Source organism: Bidens hawaiensis, unplaced genomic scaffold, assembly GCF_021521415.1.
Source record: "Bidens hawaiensis isolate Kalapana, Puna unplaced genomic scaffold, B.hawaiensis_p1.1 tig00045476_1, whole genome shotgun sequence".
Lineage (NCBI taxonomy): Eukaryota > Viridiplantae > Streptophyta > Magnoliopsida > Asterales > Asteraceae > Bidens > Bidens hawaiensis.
In genome coordinates, this window is record NW_027505944.1 from 49,533 (window position 1) to 71,031 (window position 21,499).

General features: G+C 41.7%; 1 pseudogene across 1 annotated transcript; it reads left to right on the top strand.

Annotated features, from left to right (window-relative positions):
• The first annotated feature begins 4,080 nt into the window (after nt 1-4,080).
• On the top strand, nt 4,081-18,799 carry LOC143616060 (homeobox-leucine zipper protein HAT4-like; annotated as a pseudogene). The gene is made up of 4 exons (XR_013150597.1): nt 4,081-4,348; nt 17,465-17,781; nt 17,931-18,010; nt 18,102-18,799. The product of XR_013150597.1 is annotated as a homeobox-leucine zipper protein HAT4-like (transcript).
• The last annotated feature ends 2,700 nt before the right edge of the window (nt 18,800-21,499 follow it).

A 21,499-nucleotide genomic window follows, 5' to 3' on the forward strand; every position in this document is an offset into this window, starting at 1 on the left:
TATATAAAAATAAAAATCATATTACAGTTTTTAAGGTAAACAATAACAATCATACCCGGAAAAATTTCATTAATCTTAAGCTACATGTGGGGTATGAAGAAAATAAGACGTATACATAACACACCAATATCCTAAATATATCTTTTATTTTTTTGTCTCTCTTCAAGCTATCTAATTTTATAACATTACCCTAACTATGAACACAATTGATGAACCAAAAAAATATAATTTCCTCTATAAACTAATACTAACAAAATAAATTAGAGAATTTTGACAGAGAAGTTATTCCAAAACGAAAACGAAACCAGGCCCCTTAAGCAAAATCAATGATAAATTGTGGATTGAGAGAATTCATAGGGCGAAGGTGGGGCCCACAGCAGGTGGAGTGGATATTGATTTGTCTGGTTGGATCCAACCTTAAAAATCATCAATCTACTCATGATGACACAATGGATGGACTTGATGAGTCTATATGGTTTTGGGTCCCACATGTCATACCTGTGGATGCGAATGCTCATGAGTACAACTTAGGCTGAGGGGTGTGGGGGCTCTAATGGGGGCGCGAGTAGGGGCTCCAGCCAATAATATTATGACGTGTGGCAGAGAGAGAAACTGGATAAGGGGGGTGTTGGAGCCCCCGGTGGAGCCCCTGACATGTGTACAACTCCTTGTCACTTTTATATAATAAAAATATAACAAAAATTTGGATGGTAATAATTGCTTGGTTATGTTATGCTGATTTAACATTTATATGGTTTATAGTTCATTGTTTACAATTTTTTAAATAGCAACCTCAACAAGACAACAAATATAATGTTATGCATTATATATATATATATATATATATATTAGATAATCGAAAAAAGAGAATCTTGAATACTATTAGAAATTCAGAAGAATTGCGCGAAGGGGCCATAGAACAGCTAGAAAAAGCCCGGGCTCGCTTACGAAAAGTAGAAATAGAAGCAGATGAGTTTCGCGTGAATGGATACTCTGAAATAGAGCGAGAAAAATTGAATTTGATTGATTCAACTTATAAGACTTTGGAACAACTAGAAAATTACAAAAATGAAACTATCAATTTTGAACAACAAAAGGCCAGTAATCAAGTCCGACAACGGGTTTTCCAACAAGCCTTACAAGGAGCTCTAGGAACTCTGAATAGTTGTTTAAACAACGAGTTACATTTACGTACTATCAGTGCCAATATTGGCATATTGGCGGCGATGAAACAAAATAACGGATTAGTCCTTCTACTTTAGTTTAGGCATTATTTTTGATTTTTTTTGATTGATTTTTTTTTCAAAAAAGAATTAAGAAATACTTATGGTAACCATTCAAGCCGACGAAATTAGTAATATTATCCATGAACGTATTGAGCAATATAATAGAGAAGTAAAGATTGTAAATACCGGTACCGTACTTCAAGTAGGTGATGGTATTGCTCGTATTCATGGTCTTGATGAAGTAATGGCGGGTGAATTAGTAGAATTTCAAGAAGGTACAATAGGTATTGCTCTTAATTTGGAATCAACTAATGTTGGTGTTGTTTTAATGGGTGATGGTTTGCTGATACAAGAAGGGAGTTCTGTAAAAGCAACAGGAAGAATTGCTCAGATACCAGCGACTGAGACCTATTTGGGTTGTGTTATATATATATATATATATATATATATATATATATATATATATATATATATATATATAGATAGATAGATAAAAGCAACGTTTTGTGGCAAAAAGGTTTTTAAGGCTATTATTTTAGCCTTTTATATAAATTACTTTAATAATAACTCAATCTATCTATTTGTTTCAATCGCTCTAGTTAACTTTTTCAACTCTCTTGATCAAGTTTGCCCGTGTTCAAGTCTCTATGGTAACAACTTGATTTTTTTGTTAGTTATCCCTCAGTGTATGATGTGATAGGTTTTTTATTAGTTTTTTTTTTCATGTATGTTTTGTATCTTTTTTTTGTTTAAATATATATGATAGTCTAAAAAAATTATTTTTTAGGTTTGGTTCTCAAACCCGTAATGAAACTAATAGATACTAATAGAATTTGCGTCGACTCGTCGTAACACCCATGTCTTTGTTTTAAATATGTTATTTTGACGTAACTATTTTTTGGGTTTAGTTCTGAACCGGAACAAATATATCCAATACTGAAGAAATTCACGAGGACTCGCCACTGCAACGACCATGTGTTTTAAATATGTTTTTTATTATATGTCATAAGAGTCACTACTATTTTGGGTGTTTACTAATTTGTGTTTTGTGTTTAATGCTTGTAACAAGACGAAGCTAACTAATAACAACCGAATTCGTGCCCCCGACGCAACGCGACGGGTTGCCGCCTAGTTATGTATTAAAATTATAGATCACTTTATCGTTATAAAAACCCCAATTTTAGAATTTGAATTAAAAAAACAGTTTGGTTTGTCGAATTTCAAAATTGTAGGCAAGTGATTCGGTGTCAAATTTTCATCAAGACCTGTTGAAACAAACAATGAACACCCTAACTTTTAGGATTGCAACAAGAAAGAAATAACACATATGAAACTCGAAAGATATAGGACGGTTATGAAATTAGTTTCATAAAGATAATTGATCAATCACCAGAAACATATCTGTAAATATTGTTATTATATTATTTTTGTTGTTTGTAACAAGTAATTTAGATAGGCTCATGAGCATACCCGATACCCAATAGGTTATTACTCATCAGATGTTCGATGGTTAGTAACCCGATACGGAACATGATTTCACAACTGAAATGGAACTTGGGATTATGAATACCCGTATCGTTATCAAATGTTATCAGTATTAACTCATGTTCAAATGGTTATTTATTTACTTTTATAAAACGTGAAATCATTTTCACTTGATTTTCAACCTAACGTCTAAATAACCCATTTATGATGTAAACCAATTCCTTTTGATTACTTTATGAATTATGTGTGAAATAATCAATTGGAACCATCATGTGGGGAATTATATTCATAATGGCAAAGAACAGAACCCTAAACCAGTTTTAGCACACAGTTTTTCAATTGATTGGAATTTGTGGTGACAATAAGAAGATTCATATTATTTTTCAATAAGGGGTAGTTTTTGTCTACTTAATTTCTACGCATTTCAATTCCTTTAATGATTTTATTACTAACCGAATACAACATAACTTTTCATTAAACTTAATTCCATTTCTCTCATATTCCAATTCCCTCTAAAATTGTAATTCATTCTTTAACATTTTGTAAACCAAACGACCCTTATATGAATAACGCTAAACATAGCCATTAAATCTATAATTAAAGTGATTTAGGTGTACAAAACATAGTTATTTAATACAAGTGGTTGTAAAACCGTAAATAAAATACAACTATTTAAACATGGAAGTTACCTTCTTAAATTACATTTCATCTCAACACATAAATTTTTTGAATGATTTTAGCACAACTAGTTGTTAACGACCTCGTAAGGCTTGTCACGCACACACAACACACCTTACTTGAGAGTTCGAAACCTAGAAAAATGGTATTTTGTTTTGTTGGAATCGAACCCACAAGAGTTCCGCATATTTCTTGCCACGGACATGATTCAAACCAAGTATATTCTTATTCTCACACTTAGCCCAACTAGTATTAACCAATTGAGCTTAGGATAATCGACAATAACTACTTTATATTTATAAATAATAATCATAAAATGTTTTAAACATTGTATATAGTCAAATTTGGTTTCACTTTATAACCAAAAAAAAGTACACACGCTGGCTTCAAAGTATTGAAAGTAATTATTTTACACTATTTATTATTTAATAAAACTGTTTACACATTAAAGAAAAAAAAAGATAAAAAGTAATTATTTTACACTATTATTTAACAAAAGAGTCAACGGTCAAACAATAAAAAGCAGTTGGTTGCATGCACATATGGTCTCAAAAAGTCCTTGTCTCCACAACTCTTAAATCTCTCATACACACTCAGCTCACAGCTCGGCTTACACGGCTCAATCAAGCCGTTCATCATTCTCTATTCTTTCTATATAAACAACCCACTCATTAGCTTCCATCTTATTATTGTCAAACACTCTCAATCTCTCTCTCTTGATCTGCATATCAAGTTTATAAGTTAAACATAGAAGAAAAAAATATATCTACTTGTGCTAATGATGGCTAACAATGAAGATTTGGGCTTGAGCCTTAGCTTGAACTTTTCGGCTGCGGCCGGGATGAATCTGTCAACAATTAGGATGAATTTGATGCCCGGATTGGATTCGTCGTCGTCCGCGGCGTTTAATCTTCACCATCGGACGACGAATTGGTCCGATTCGTACCCGAATACATCAGGTGATTATATTGTTACAAATTTTTAATAATTTGAATGGAATAGATCTATGATAATTCTTAAATTGATCGGTTATTTATTTAGATCTAGGGGTGTGCACGGTTTCGTTTGGGTCGTTTTGGGCTAAAACTGAACGAAAAAAACCAGAACTTCGGTTTTTGAATATTGAAAATCATTCGTTTTGGTTTTTCCGCTTTGTCATTTGAGCTTGAAAATTTTTAACCGAATTTTTTTTATCCAAAATAGTAAATTTGGGCTTAAATCATTTTATTATCTAATAACTAATTAATTTTTAATTATTATAAATCTGGGTAAGTATTTGAGTTACATGTTTATTAAATTTTTATAAGTTACTTAAAACGAAAAATAAAAAAGAAAATACTTAAATTTAGCTAAGTTCAATATTACTACATACAAAACCGAAACCATCGGGTTTTGTTTATGTCTGGTTTTTCGGTTTCAGATCGGTTTTTCCAGATCTAAAAACGGATACTGAAGAGGTATGTACCCGCCTCAACACCAATCAAGGCGGGTCAACCCACAAGATAAAGACATTATCAAGGCACAAAGCCAAAACCTAGGCGCATGGCGCATACAAAACATGCTCAGGCATCATATGCTCGCGCATCACATATGCGCGCGGCGCATCAACGCGCGGCGCATATCACATGCTCTTGCACATCACATATGCTCGCGCGTCGCATATGCGCGCGGCGCACAATCGCGCGGCGCATATCACACGCTCGTGCATATCACACCTGCGCATGAAATATCTGCGCGTGAGAATAAAAAGAAGACTTCGCGCATCCTCAGGATGGGCGCATATCACACGTGCACATAATCAACCTCGTCCTTATTCAAGTCAGGATTAGGGCGACCTTGATTGTGCACGTCAGACAATCTTCTAGAAGGCATCTTTTTAAGGAGTAAGAATATGCTGATATTGACAGCTGCCAAATGAAAGGTCGACAACTCAGCATGACACATGTGCTACCACATAATTACAACCAACGAGAAAGCGCCAGGTGTCCCAGAGGACACATGGCGCAGTGCGGTTGGAGGAGGCCAACGAGGCTGAGCCCAACCAGTGGAAACCCTAGCACTATAAATACAGCATCAACTCCACTTTGATGGGACATTCATTCACACTCAATCATTGACAGTTACAAGCAGTGATATCACATTCAATCACATTGAATTATATTCACTCACAGTCAGTTACAGAGAAAACACACAGTCACACAAATCAAGAGTATTCAGCGATCAGCAATACTCTTGAGATTCACTTACATACAACATTATTATCTTCTCAAAAAGATACTGATTCTCACGCCGGAGGGTTACCCCAAAGAGGACCCCTCTGTCCCTTTCTGAGGGGTAAGTAACGGCGCTGTTCATTTTGTAGGTGGAAGAACTCGGATCCAGAAGAACCATCGGTGAAATAGTTTAATCACATTCGAGGAAAGTAGATCTGCTACCAGTGAGTAGATCCACGTTTCTTCATTGGCGCCATCCACTGTTACAAACGGCAATCAGATCTCATCCAGATCTAAAAAATTCAATCACCATGGTTTCTGGAGTTCGTAACGTTGATCAAGCTCTGGAGGATATTGAACGTGAGGGTGTTAACGACGGACAGCAGGTTCTGAGGGTTCCGCGTGATTCTACGCGTACCACCAGCAACCGTCCCTTCGTCACAACCCCTCACGGCCAGACTGAAACTCCTCCAGACGATCACACGTTACAAAATATGGCCGGCGCGAAGTTGAAAGGACCAATGGGTCCAGAAGATGAAGCAGACGATCCAAATGAATGGCTCATAAATGAGCAGCGGCGTCTGATGGATAAATACACTGAAATGATCAAACAGAAGAAGCTAGCCGACCAAACACAAAGGCAAGCGATGGAGAAGCAGCCCACAAAAAGGCCGCGCGCGCCGGAAGAAGGGCATTCTGTTCACACTGCACACACAGAGTTCAGTGATGAAGAGGTGCATAGCATGAGAAAGACAAGGGATACTCATGCAGGAGGCTCGCAGCTCCGCGCGCCTGTGAACATGGCGCCAGGAGCCAGAGCAGATCCGGATCTGCACATGCCATACAGCCCACCGGTCAGAGGGCAAGTGGACGTAACCACCCCCTACAGACCAGCCATCCTGGTAAAACACTCAAAGTTTACTGCGCGCATCGCGCAGGCTCCCATCCAGCACAAGACCAAGATGCCAAGTGGTCTGGGGAAATATGATGGCACGACAGATCCAGATGACTTTTTGCAAGGTTTCTATAACACGGGAAACCTAGAGAGCTGGACGATGCCAACATGGTGTCATATGTTTGCCCGCTGCCTCACGGGCGCAGCGCGAGTATGGTTCGAGAGCTTGCCGACAGGGCAAATTGATGGGTTCGAGGAACTGTTAGAAAAGTTCCAGGCCCACTTCGTACAGCAGCGCAGGCACACGCGCGATCCTGATGACATCATGCACTGCATCCGCAGGAATGATGAAACGATTGAAGATTACATCACTCGTTTCAATCAGGAGTCCCTGGCAATCGGGGGCATAACTGAGCAGCTCCTGCGCGTGGCCTTTATACAAGGCGGCGCGCAGTGATCAGTTACGACGAGCTCTCGTAAGCAAGGATGGTATGCCCACCACGTGGGCCAAGTTAATGGAGGCATCGCGAGTTTTCGCGAGAAATGAGAAACAGATTGCCCAAGATAGGGCAAGAGAAAGAGCGCATCAGGCTGAATCACCGCGCAGCAAAGAGAAGAGGGCAAAACAGAACTCTGTATGGTCCAGGTTGCAGCCAACAAGTTTTTCTTCCGCGGAAAAACAAGCGCAACCAAGCTCACCCCAGCCCCAAAAGGATGCTCGTAAACACGGGGAGAGTGACAAGAGGGAGGGCGGCAGAGATCCTAGCAGACCTCTGCCAAGAATATGGACTCCCCTCACTAAAACACCTTCACAGGTGTTAAGTACTGAGAATGTCCAATTCAAGCCTCCCAAGCAACTACACTACAAGGGGCCGCAAAACAGTGGTAAATATTGTGAATTTCACAGGTCCCCGGGCCACAACACCGACGCATGCCATCATTTAAAGGATGCGATCGAGAAGGATGTAAAGTCTGGCAGGCTGGCTCACTTGGTAAAAAACCAAAGAATAGAAGATGAGCAACCGGAGGGAGCCTCTGCCAGCAAGAAGTACAAAAGAATCTGTGTGGCTGAGGGGGGACGACAAGGGCAGACGTCAAGAAAGAGAAGCGCGCAAATTCACGGAGATTGGCGCGAGCAGCAAGTCATCTTCCCAAGAATCAGGGGAGGCCCTTCAATAAGCAGTCCTCTCGTTATTACCACACACATTGCTCATTACGAAGTGTCAAAGGTCCTGGTGGACACTGGAAGCGAATCTGACATTATGTATGAGCAGTGTTTCAGAAAGTTAGACCCGGCAGACCAAGCTCGGCTCGAAATTGTGAACGCACCAATCTGTGGTGTCTCAAATGAAATCATACATCCCCTAGGCCAGATTCAGTTTGAATTAACTATGGGGGATGATGAGCACAAGCGAGCCGAAGTGGTCAACTTCTTGGTCTTGCCCACCACGTCATGCCACAATATGATCCTGGGTAGGGGAACGATTGCCCAATTTAATGCTGTACCATCGCCAGCGCACGGCGCATTGGGGATCCCTACACCAACAGGCGTAGCATTTGTTTACCGCGATCATTTGTGCGCAGTGACAACCACGCCGCGGGAAGGGAGAATGAAACTTCCAACGGCGGACAATGCGCCAGAGAAGTGGATTTTAAACCCAAAATTCCCCGACCAAACGGTCACAATTGGCGCTACCATTTCAGACGACACGAGATTGAGAGTGAAAAGGTTGCTCACAAAATACATGTCGGTCTTCGCGTGGCAACACTCCGATATGACTGGGGTCCCGCGAGACTTGGCGCAACACTCTCTTAACACGTTCAAGTCGGTGGAGCCAATTGCTCAGAAGAAGAGAATCATGGGGGATGAAAAGGCGAAGGCCATGAATGAGCAAGTTGAGGACTTGTTGCGCGCAAACATTATCCGCCCGATCCGATACCAGACGTGGGTAGCCAATCCTGTGATGGTAAAGAAAAGCAACGGGTCATGGAGGATGTGTATTGACTTCAAGGACCTCAACAAAGCATGTCCGAAAGACTGTTACCCACTACCAAACATCGACGCAAAGGTGGACTCCGTGGCGCCATTCAAGCTCAAATGTTTCTTGGATGCCTACAAAGGCTATCACCAGATTCAAATGGCACCACAGGATGAAGACAAGACGGCCTTCAGAACCGACAAGGGTGTTTTTTGTTACACAAAAATGCCCTTTGGTTTAAAGAACGCGGGCGCCACCTATCAGAGACTTATGGATTCTGTTTTCAATGAACAAATCGGAAGGAATCTAGAAGTCTACGTTGATGATTTAGTGATCAAGAGCAGGGAGGAGAGACAAATGCTCAACGACATCGAGGAAACTCTTCAGCGCCTAACGGAAGTTAACATGAAGCTCAACCCGAGCAAATGTACTTTCGGCGCGGAAGAGGGGAAATTTCTTGGTGTAATGGTCACTAAGGATGGTTTCAAGGTGAATCCTGAGAAGGTGGAAGCCATCCTTGACATGCCTTCACCAGCCACCATGAAAGAGGTTCAGAAGCTGAATGGTAGATTGGTGTCAATCAACAGGTTCCTAGCTAACCACGCCAGCAAATCTACTCCATTCGTTAACACCTTGAGGAACTGTTTGAAGAAGAGCCAATTCAAGTGGACGCCTGAGGCTGAGCAAGCTTTCAATGAGATAAAAGAATGTCTCATAAAGCTGCCCGCGCTCACAGCTCCACTTCCTGGCGAAACCCTTACATTGTACTTGTCAGCTGGAGATCGCGCCATTGGCGCAGTATTATTGGTGGATCGCAAGGGGATCCAAACGCCAATATACTATGTGAGTCGAGTGCTCACAGACCCTGAGACGCGCTATTCCATCATGGAAAAGTTAGTTTTGTCGCTAACACACGCGTCGCGCAAACTCCATAGATACTTCAATGGTCATCCTATTGAAGTACTGACTGGTTACAACATCCAGCAAGTCTTGCGACGTCCCGCGCTCTCCGGAAGGCTGACAAAGTGGGCGCTGGAATTAGGTGAACACACGATCACTTATAAGCCCCGTCCAGCAATAAAGGGTCAAGTTTTGGCGGATTTCATCACGGAAATCCCAGAGGGAAAGATTGAAGAAGCTCAGCGCGAGGTAGACCCTCCGCGAGCAAATGATGAAGAAGATGTTTGGAGGCTATTCACTGATGGAGCCTCCAACAGCGAAGGGTCTGGCGCAGGTCTCAAACTGGTAGACCCTGATAATCATGAATATACTTATGCTATCAGGTTGGACTTCAAGAGTACCAACAATGAGGCTGAGTATGAAGCCCTGCTGGCTGGTCTGCGCATCGCGCGCAAGTTTGGGGTTAAAAGACTAGAGGCGCATGTTGATTCTTACTTGGTAGCTGCTCAGGTCAACGGCCTATATGACGCCAAGGAGAACACAATGCCTCTGTATCTAGAGCAGGCAAAAAAGCTCGTTGAGCAGTTTGACTTCTTCAGAATCATACACATCTCGCGAAGCGAAAACAAGTCCGCAGACGCGTTGAGTAAAATGGCATCAACTAATTTTGATCACTTTGGCAAAGATGTCAGGGTGGAAATAATGAGCAGCCCGTCAGTGCAAACGCAATCGGTCCTGGTAATTCATACAACTCCTTCATCCTGGATAACTCCAATAATGGAATTCCTGAAAGAGGGGAAGTTACCGGATGATCGCGCACAGGCGAGAAAGATAAGACACAAGGCGCAGAACTATGAACTACTTGATGGTACAGTGTATCGGCGCTCTTATCTTGGACCGCTCATGAAATGCCTGGATGCGGAAGAAGCAAGCTATGTGATTAGGGAGATTCATGAAGGAATCTGTGGAATTCACGCTGGTCCGCGCATGGTGGTTGCCAAGGCGATGAGCTCAGGCTACTATTGGCCAGGCATGTACTTGGATGCGCTAAAAGAAATCCAAAAATGCAAGGCATGTCAGAGCTACGCGCCAAACACCATGCGTCCAAAAAACAACTTGATTCCAGTCACCTCAGCATGGCCTTTCCACAAATGGGCCATTGATATTGTGGGGCCCCTGCCGCAAGCGCAAGGGCGTGTGAAATTTTTGGTAGTGGCGATAGACTATTTCACAAAATGGGTTGAAGCCAAGCCACTAGCAAAAATCACAGCTGAGGCGATGAAGCAATTTATCTGGAGCCACATCATTTGCCGTTTTGGCCTTCCTATGGAAATTGTGAGCGACAATGGCAAACAATTCACTGACAGGAAGATGTCAAGCTGGCTCAAAGAATTGCACATCAACCAAATCTTTACGTCCGTTTACCATCCTCAAGGGAATGGCCAAGTGGAGCGCGCGAATCAAAGTTTACTAAATGGGCTGAAGAAAAGATTGGAGGGAGAATCCCATTCTTGGGTCGAAGAGTTACCTAATGTCTTGTGGGCGCACAGGACATTAAGCAAGACTAGCAATGGCGAATCCCCGTTCAGCCTAACTTATGGGACAGAGGCTATGATCCCAGCGGAAATTGGATGCCCATCCCATAGGGTACTCATGATGAGCAAAACTGATAACGACCACGAAAGAAGGTTGGACCTTAACTTGCTTGAAGGGCGCAGAGAAGCGGCTATCATTAATGAAGCCAGATACAAGAAAAAGCTGGAAAAATATTATAATCAGCGCGTTAAAGAGTGCCACTTCAAGAAAAATGATTTTGTCCTTCGAAACAATGAAGCTAGTCGCGCAATACCCCCAGGAAAAATGTCCCCCAATTGGGAGGGACCTTATCAAATTTCAGAAGACCTGGGGAAAGGCGCGTATGCTTTAAAAGATTTGAACGGAAAAAAGATACCGCGCGCGTGGAACGCGGCACAGCTTAGAAAATGCTTCATGTAAAAAGTTCAAATTTGTAATCAAGGCTTTTAAGCCATCATTAATGATGATTCGCGCTATCTTTCAATATTTGTCGCGCTATCTTTCAATATTGGTTCTATTACCTTTGCATACATGTTTCACACTTCCTTTATTAAATTGGAACAATATGACAACATTATATTGACTTCGAAACAAAATAAAGCGAAGTAAAACATACATGCGCGAGCCTTAGCTCAAACGCGTTAACGAGTCTTAACTCTAAAACGTCAGGGCCTTAGCCCAAAATTACGAGCCTTAGCTCAAACACGTTAATGAGTCTTAACTCTAAAACGTCAGGGCCTTAGCCCAAAATTACGAGCCTTAGCTCAAACACGTTAATGAGTCTTAACTCTAAAATCGTCAGGGCCTTAGCCCAAAACAAAGAGCCTTAGCTCAAAACACTCACATACATCCATCTTACACCCCGCGCAGCCTGATCATAAAAATCCTTAAACAAAGCTAAGGCAAACTACATGCCATATCATGTTAAGGTCTCAGGTCGAGGCCGCGCGCGGAACCATAGTGGATATCTGAGTAACACAAGCTGACATGTAATGGCTAAACTCATACTTCCATACCGCGTGACACCAACGCGCGAAAAGGAATTAACGAAAAATTAGCGCGCATGTCAGCATGAGCAAGATACTGTGAGAGCCACAAACAAAATAGAACAGAGGTTAAGTGAATAATTTCCTTACAACCTTGTTCTTATTTTAACGTTCAAGCATATCTTATATCTATACAACCAAACATGAAGAGATGAATGGAAATGCGCAACATACGAAAAGGAGAGAACAAGTTTCATTTCATTGGATCGAAATTTACAAGTATCATGAGTTACAAACTACAAGTATAAAAGATAAATATACAAAATTTGATGATGGGCTTCTCAAGTCTCCACGTCGACGTCAGCCGCTTCATCATCCTCATCATCTCGCGCAGCATCTGGCGCGGTCTGCTCTTCATCTCCGAACTGACCATAGTCAAGTTCTTCCTCCTCGTTGGAGTCTTCGATCACAACGGTGTCACGAGCAGATTCTTTCGCCGCGCCAGAGCCGCTGGCAGGGGCAACATCCCCCGCGCCACCATCATCGCCACCAGCCCTCTCGCAATCATCAAGCAACTTCTTTAGTGCGCCGAGGTCGGGCTGGTCAGCAAGCGCAGCTATCTGTAAATCATTAGAAAAGTAATGAGTACAAACACTTAGAAAAGTTAGTAAAGTAAAACTCATTAAGATCAAGGTACCTGCATAAGGATGGGGATGGGAGTATTCATATACTTTTCCCCCACCGCGGCCATGTCCGCGCAGGCCGCATCGAACTTGTAAGGGTACTCGGATGGGTTCTTCCTCAACATGCCATACTCATACCCATCCGTAAACCCTTCAGCTCGGCCCACCAAACGCGCGGCGGCATTGCAGTCCATCACAAGGGCTTGAAACTCGGCGGAATATTTCATCGCCAAAGCGCAGCGAGCCATGCCCTGTGACACCAGCCATTGGCGATCCTGCGCGAGGCCAGCAACAGACGTCTCGAGGGCAGGAACCTGAGAGTTTAATAACTCAACAGTTTCCTTAACCTTTTTTAGTTCCTCCTTGTCAGACGCTGCTGCCGCCAAAATTTTTTCTTTCTCCGCCTGCGCAGCACCAAGTGCTTCCTGGCTGGACGCCGCCGTGGCCAAGGCCTCATCTCTATCGGCCTGCGCGGCCGCCAAATCCCTTTTCAGGCGCGCGACCTCGCTCTCCAACGATGATTTCTCAGTAATACTCTTGATGATAGCTTGGTCACGCGCCTCGGCCTGCTGTTCCAAGACACGCACTCTGCGCGCGTACTTGGCAACTTCGGCCTCCGCCAACTGCTGCTTCTCCCGCGCAGCCTGGAGCTCATGCCCGCGCTTGATGTATGCGGTGTTGGCACTTGCTCGGTTTTCACTGAGCTCCGCCTGGAGTTTCTCAGCTCGCGCGCGAGCATCAGACAGGTTCCAGGCGGCCACCTTAGCCTCTCGCTGGGCTTCCACAAGAGCGTCGCGTACTTTAATATAATCACGACGCAGCTCTTGGGAAGCAGCGAAAAAAGCCGACCCAGCGAAAACATGTTCGTTCAGCAAGTCCGCGCGAGTGCGCTCCTCTTGATACCTCCTTTCAGTAGGAGGCACGGCATGAGCCCAGAAGTCCTCGCATACGCCCAAGGATTGAAAGGAACTTTCTTCATTAATATTCCATCTCGGGCGGTAAACGTGGTCACCTTCCTGCAAAAATGTAAGAAAAATCCTAAGTCATAAAACATACTTATAGGGAGATACGCGCAGCGGACCAACAAATCAATACATACCTGCGGGGATGAAGCAGGAATGTCTGCGCCAGCCCCACCAGAGGTCTGCGCTGCAAACACTTGCGGCATCGCAGGGCTGGCGCGATCTCCTAAGGAGTCTTCACCTTGAACCCCCTCGTCCTCCTCGTCTTCTTCAACAGGCCTCTTCTGCTGCGACCTGGAAGGCTCCAAACCAGCCTCGCGGGGAGGGCTACGTGCAGGAGGAGGCGAAGGAGGTCTAGACGCCGCCAGTTCGGCGCGCAACACCGTCTCCTGCTCCTTGGTAATCCCAATAAGGGGAGACTCAGCACTAGCAGGAGCAGGACCAGAACCAGCGGCGCCGGCAGCTGCGCCAGGAGTATCATCAGCAACTGTTGTACCAGCTACAACTCCTATGAACAAATAAACAAGGAATGGTTTATGACTAACTCCAAAAGGGAAAATTCAGAAGACAAATGTGCAACACTTACCTTGGCGCAACTCTGTTCGCGCGTCGAACATCGCCATAAAGTTCATTCTACCCTTTTCAGAGGGTAGAACAGGGGACTTCGATGGAGTCCCCGGCGCAGCCGTAGCACCTTGTGGCGCCTGCGGCTGATCTGTTACCGACGCCGGCTCTGCAAACATTCAAATAACCAACGGTTTAATAATAACTCAATCAGATGAAGATAGGCAAAGTATACCTGTTGCAGGCGCGGCGCGGCTTATCTCTTCAGCAGCGCGAACGGAGGAGGCGACGGCACCATACCTCAAGTGGACAGGAGGTCTGCCCACTCTCACAGGCAGAGAACTTAAAGAAACCTTTGTGGTTTCCTTAGGTCTCTTCGTTTGAGCATGGGGATGAGCGACAGGGGTGTCCTCTTTCTTCTGTTTCTTACTGGCCCCTGCGCCAGATTTCCCCTTAGCTTTGCGCTTTAGTAGAGGCGCCTCCTCTTCCTCCTCCTCCTCCTCTTCCGCGAGCTCTAGCTCGTAGTTTTCAAGCGCATCTACAAAAACAAGCGACAGAAGTGTCAATAAGCTTGGGTCTTCTAAAGGAATGAGCAAGAGTGCGAAGGCTTACCAGGCGCGTCACCGTCAAAGTCAAAATCCAGATCCACTGGGATGAACATGTCATCGAAGCGATCCGGGAAACCAACCTCCCCAATGCCAAGTTCGACGGAGCCGCCCTCCACATGTTCATCATAAGCGGCAAGGATGTAATCCTTGGTGACTGCGCAAAGACGAGTTAAATGATATCAGCAAAAGAAGGATGTTAGCGAAAAAAAAAAAAAAAAAAAAAAAAAAAAAAAAAAAAAAAAAAAAAAAAAAAAAAAAAAAAAAAAAAAACTTACACAACCCGTCGACTTGGATAACGGGCTCAAGCGCGCTGTCGGCCCAGAGCCTGCTCATGCCGACCCCAACCAGCGCCTCCTCGCAAATCTTCTTCGCGGGGGATGGTTCGGCGGTCAGTTTCTTAACCCATGCGCCAGTTGGGTTCTTGAGGACATCTTCATCCGCAGGCGCAGAAGTGATAGAGCGCATGGTCATACGGATGGGGATCACACCGGCCTTAATGTAAAAAAACCTCTCTGACCAGTCATGAAGGCTCTTGAATGAAACAGTGGAGCACTTCACCTTCTGACTGCGAGGAATAAAAGATATCCAATTGTCTTGGATCTTGGCCTTATAAAAATATTGAAAGCGCCGAGGAGTGGGTTCCTCGCGCTGGGATTTGCACATGAACTCAAAGTGAGTCACGCGCACGAGTCCAAACGGATGGACTTGGGATATGTGAATCCCATAGAACTTCAACAGTGCACCCACAAACCTTGTCATCGGGAGACGAAGGTTGCAGTGGCTGAAAAAGTGGCTATATAGGGATATATAGCCGGCAGGCGGGTTCGCCGCCGTTTGCCCGGACCTAGGCAACATGCAGCCAAACAGGGTGGGAAACCCCTGAGAGGTGATGAGGTTGTCGAGATCCGCCTGCTTCAATTTGCAGGGGATTTCATTCCACCTTTTGGTCGCCTTGGTCCTCCCTACTTCCTCCGATGTGGTTTCAACAACCTTCTTCCCCTTTCCTTTTTGCTTCAATGTCGACATCACCACAGACTTCACACGGCGTCTTCGAGAGGCAACGGAGGTGATTGAAGGGCTAGACGAGTATGAACTATCAGACATACAACTGTAATAGCCGATAATCGAGGATTCGAATCGATGTAAACACTCAAATCAGAATGTGAAAGCAGGAATTCGAATTTGAATAACAATAAAGATGAGGATAAAAATTACCTAAGGGCCTGCTTTTATAGGACCAGGAGAGAGAAAAGTGGCAGCTGATCGGATTCCACGCGCCCCCACTCGCAGGGGCAACCCAACGAAGGCGCGACACGTGTCCCTAACAGCTGTGTGAGGTGACAAACCGACCTGCCACGGAACAGACACGCGCCCCCACTCGCAGGTACTAACCAATGCGAGCGCGACACGTGTTCAAGACAGCTGTGAGAGGACGTGAAAGGCAACTGTAGCACCTCGAGCACACGAAACGTCTGACACGTTTACGGCGCACGTCACCACCAACCAACCACGTGTTTGGACCTTTGGTTTTCAACAAAGTGGATAGAACTTCGCGCGATGATGGAAACAACCAGGAAAACGACAAAACCCCCTATAATAGGACAATTCAGTGAGTCTAATATCTATCTTACCACGCTCGCGCGAGATAAGACACACATTAGACTGGGGGGGCTTGAAGAGGTATGTACCCGCCTCAACACCAATCAAGGCGGGTCAACCCACAAGATAAAGACATTATCAAGGCACAAAGCCAAAACCTAGGCGCATGGCGCATACAAAACATGCTCAGGCATCATATGCTCGCGCATCACATATGCGCGCGGCGCATCAACGCGCGGCGCATATCACATGCTCTTGCACATCACATATGCTCGCGCGTCGCATATGCGCGCGGCGCACAATCGCGCGGCGCATATCACACGCTCGTGCATATCACACCTGCGCATGAAATATCTGCGCGTGAGAATAAAAAGAAGACTTCGCGCATCCTCAGGATGGGCGCATATCACACGTGCACATAATCAACCTCGTCCTTATTCAAGTCAGGATTAGGGCGACCTTGATTGTGCACGTCAGACAATCTTCTAGAAGGCATCTTTTTAAGGAGTAAGAATATGCTGATATTGACAGCTGCCAAATGAAAGGTCGACAACTCAGCATGACACATGTGCTACCACATAATTACAACCAACGAGAAAGCGCCAGGTGTCCCAGAGGACACATGGCGCAGTGCGGTTGGAGGAGGCCAACGAGGCTGAGCCCAACCAGTGGAAACCCTAGCACTATAAATACAGCATCAACTCCACTTTGATGGGACATTCATTCACACTCAATCATTGACAGTTACAAGCAGTGATATCACATTCAATCACATTGAATTATATTCACTCACAGTCAGTTACAGAGAAAACACACAGTCACACAAATCAAGAGTATTCAGCGATCAGCAATACTCTTGAGATTCACTTACATACAACATTATTATCTTCTCAAAAAGATACTGATTCTCACGCCGGAGGGTTACCCCAAAGAGGACCCCTCTGTCCCTTTCTGAGGGGTAAGTAACGGCGCTGTTCATTTTGTAGGTGGAAGAACTCGGATCCAGAAGAACCATCGGTGAAATAGTTTAATCACATTCGAGGAAAGTAGATCTGCTACCAGTGAGTAGATCCACGTTTCTTCAGATACTAATTAGAACAACTACATGCAGATCGGAACAACGTTGACGCGTTTAAAGTCGAAACGAGGACGTTTCTGAAAGGAATCGATGTGAACCGGATGCCGCCAACGGCGGCCGAAGCGGAGGAGGAGGCCGGTGTCTCATCACCGAACAGCACTATCTCGAGCATAAGTGGAAAGAGAAGCGAAAGAGACGTCGTCGTTAATGAAAACGACGTCGAACGAGCTTCTTCTCGAGGAATTAGCGACGACGAAGACGGCGATAATTCCCGAAAGAAGCTTCGGTTGTCGAAAGACCAGTCCGCGGTGCTCGAAGAGAGCTTCAAAGAGCATAACACTCTTAATCCTGTAAGCGTGCTTAAAAGCTTGTACAGTTATATTTTATTAAATAAAAACCCGACCAGTAAGAAACTAGACAGAAAAATAATATAAAGTAAATATAAAGAATAATATAAAGGTAAATATCTAATAAGTTATTGGTTATTAATTTATGACAGAAGCAAAAGCTGGCTTTGGCTAAGAAACTCGGGTTAAGACCACGTCAGGTGGAAGTATGGTTCCAGAACCGGAGGGCAAGGTTAGTAACATTAATCTTTTTATAAGGGTATTTTCGGTATTTTTGGAAATGAATTAAATTACTAAACTTGAATATTTTGTGGTGTTTGTAGGACTAAATTGAAGCAAACAGAGGTGGATTGTGAATTTTTGAAAAGATGTTGTGAAAATTTAACAGAAGAAAATAGAAGGTTACAAAAGGAATTACAAGAACTAAGGGCTTTAAAACTTTCACCACAATTCTATGCAAATGGCCCCTCCGACCACCCTCACCATGTGCCCCTCGTGTGAGCGCGTGGCGGTCCCACCACCAGAGAAGCCGGTCAACCACCAACATAACCGAGCCCACTTTACAACTACGAACCAAAACCAACACCGGGCATTACCGTTCAACCCCTGGCCAGCACCTACCAATCAAGTCTTTCATCCTCGAGCATGATTGGTCAGAAGGATATTTTAGTCATTTTAGCTTATCGAAAAAAAGGCGTATGATATGAAATGATTGGAGTTGTTGGTTGATTAGGATCTATAGATTTGGTCTAATTGACCAATTTGAATGTGGGGTTTATTTTATATTTACTTTTAAGGATGGTTTTGTAAAATTTTACTTTTTTTAGTGTTTATACTTTTATAATATTATTCTTCTTTCCAGATTTTTAAGAGAAGAAACAGACAATGCTCATTGTTTGAAAGGGGAGGAAGAGACGTGTTATTAGGGTTGTAAATTCCCCTTACTAATTAAATATTTGTTAATTTCTCTATTATCACATTCCAGACTCCCAGTCTTAATTTAATAAGAAAATTGAACTTTATTTCTATTTGAAATGTATTTAAAAAATAAAATGAATATCATTGTAAATGATTATAGCTGCGCTGTTGTCACATGCTTCAAAGTCATTCAGATATTCTCTTGAATATCAATAATTTAATAAAAAATATTTGAGTCTTAGTTGGTTTTAAAAACTCCTAATCATTAAAAGCGAATAAAAAATAAATATGCTAAATGAAAAAAAAAAGAAAAATAGATAAATGAAACTTAGGTATTTAGTCTGGCTTAATGACACTAACGAGTTAGATAAGACTATATTTTCTAAGGGTGAAAGTCCAAATTCAGTAGATGTAAAAACATAGATAAATTTTTATGTGTAAAGTAGAGAGTGTATGAGTTAATGTTATAAAGACAATATGAAATTATGGCCAAAAGTAGATAAAATTGAAAATAAGGATATCTATATACACCCTTGTAAAAGGTTTGCATTTATTTAAAAACATTAAGAATTTTATTAAAATTTATATAAACTTGTAACTTCATAAAATTTCAAAGTGGTAACTTTGCATTAACCAAGCTTTAAGAGTAAATCAATTAGGACACTGAAGTTTAAAGTCTTCAAATTAAGTCATGCAGCTTTCATGTCTTATTTAAATTATAGGTTTTAATATGTTTTTTAACATTTTTCTTTTTTGTTTCAGTTAAAACTACTTTTTTATGTTGAGGTGGATTGATGGCGTGGATTTTATATATCTTTTTATTTTTAATATAATTAACATTTTTTATATTTTAGTAATTATGTAGATAGGAAATCTTGACCCCTACATTTTCTCCTCCATTTCATTCTCGACACAAAAATTATGATGATGGCTCGATTTGAAGGTTTAGTGACCCAATTTGATTAAAAAAATGCACGAGTGACTTAATTGGAACGTTTTAAAAACCTGGATACTATTATGTGACTACCCCCCCCCCCCCCCCCCCCGGCAAAAGTAATTAACCACAATTGTTTGAAAGAAAAAAAAAATCCTTAGGTGAAATATGATGTACGATAACGTGTGACATAACAACAATATAAGGTGATGATATAATTTATCATGACAAAAACTAATATCTAAAATTGTGTTCATTCTTAAATAATATACAATTATACATCATGTCAATTGTCTTAAGATTAAACATTCATATACAATTCTTTAGAAATTAAAACTTCTTTTATTTTTATTCGAACAAGATTTGTTATTTAAAGGCAAACAAAATGATTTTTTTGGGAATTAAGGAGGTTGAAGTTGCTTTTAACTTTATTATTGAGAGGCATAATGTTAGTTGGTGTTAGGCATTTTGGCAATATAAACCAGAAGTGAAGGTTGATTTGGTAACAAGTTTATTGACTTTAAGATTAATTTTCACAATCAAAATGGTATATGATGTTATCCTCTACCCATTTCAAAATGATATAAAATCAAACTTTTTATTAAGGATAACTTAAAAAATATTCATATTAAGTTAAAGCATAAATAAATGACAAGAATATTTTGTTTAACCATTTCTGTACATCGATTAATTATTATTTTTATCTGTACTCAAAGTGGGGATAGAATATTAACGTCAGGAGTATGTTTGCTTTTAGAATTAGGGTTGCAAAGTGCATCCACCCGTTCACATAATGCATAATGCAAAATGCAAAAGGTGCTTATCTCTTAAAAAATATTGAATATCTAATACCATGGTCTTTGTCAATTGTCATGTTATGTTCACAATGGTCATTCAAACAATCAAACACTATCTTTACATTAATCTAAACTACTCAGTGTTTTAGCATAAAAAAAAACTATTGTTAAAAGTTTTTCTATCTTCATACTTTGAAGTCAAATCTAATGATTCGATTTTGAAAATCTACACATAACTTACTTAAATCATTTTCTAACAAACCCTCTTGACTTAGAATGTACAACATCTATACATGGTTTATTGACTTTGAAAATCTATATGGTCATGCAATTAACACCAAAACAATTAGGAAAGTCATGTGAAAATTGAAACTTTGTATATCTAATTTCCAAAAAGAAATTACTATACAAGAAAAAATTCAGATGGTACCATCACAAAAATATTCATAGGAGTACAACTTATGGTAAAACCGCATAAAAGTAACACCATTGAATATAATTATTAACTTATGAAGAGAAAAACTTGTCAACAGAAAACAATTACTTATATAAACCCAATGTAAAAATTTTATAGGAAATATCTTGAAAATAAGAAAAAAAAACATTATAGATAGTTTTACTATTTATGAGTCAACATATGATTATTAGTCTTCTCGTATAATTGTAATGAAATTAATTGATAGATTTTTCAGTCAGAGAGATTTGAAAATCTTGAGAATGGTTTTCTAGTTCATGATGATGTGAGTTGGTTCTTGGTTTTATTAAGTCATAGTGGTTACTCTTTTGACTATGTGTATTAGGACTTTTTTTTTCATCCCCTACAAACTACGAATATTTTAAATACTTGTGTTCATTTATCTGAAATTAAGAATTATATAATGTAAAAGGAAAGGCGTAAAATTACTAGTTGGGACTTTGAAAGTTAAGTTAAGATACTCCAGTTTAACGTAAATAATATGGTAAAAAAAAATTTGACTGATGGTGCGAGCTAATGTACAAGCTTTTTCTTGGGAACGCGCCAGCCTAGAACCCTAAGGTTCAGTGCTCGAGTAATTGAGATGATCGGGTTATC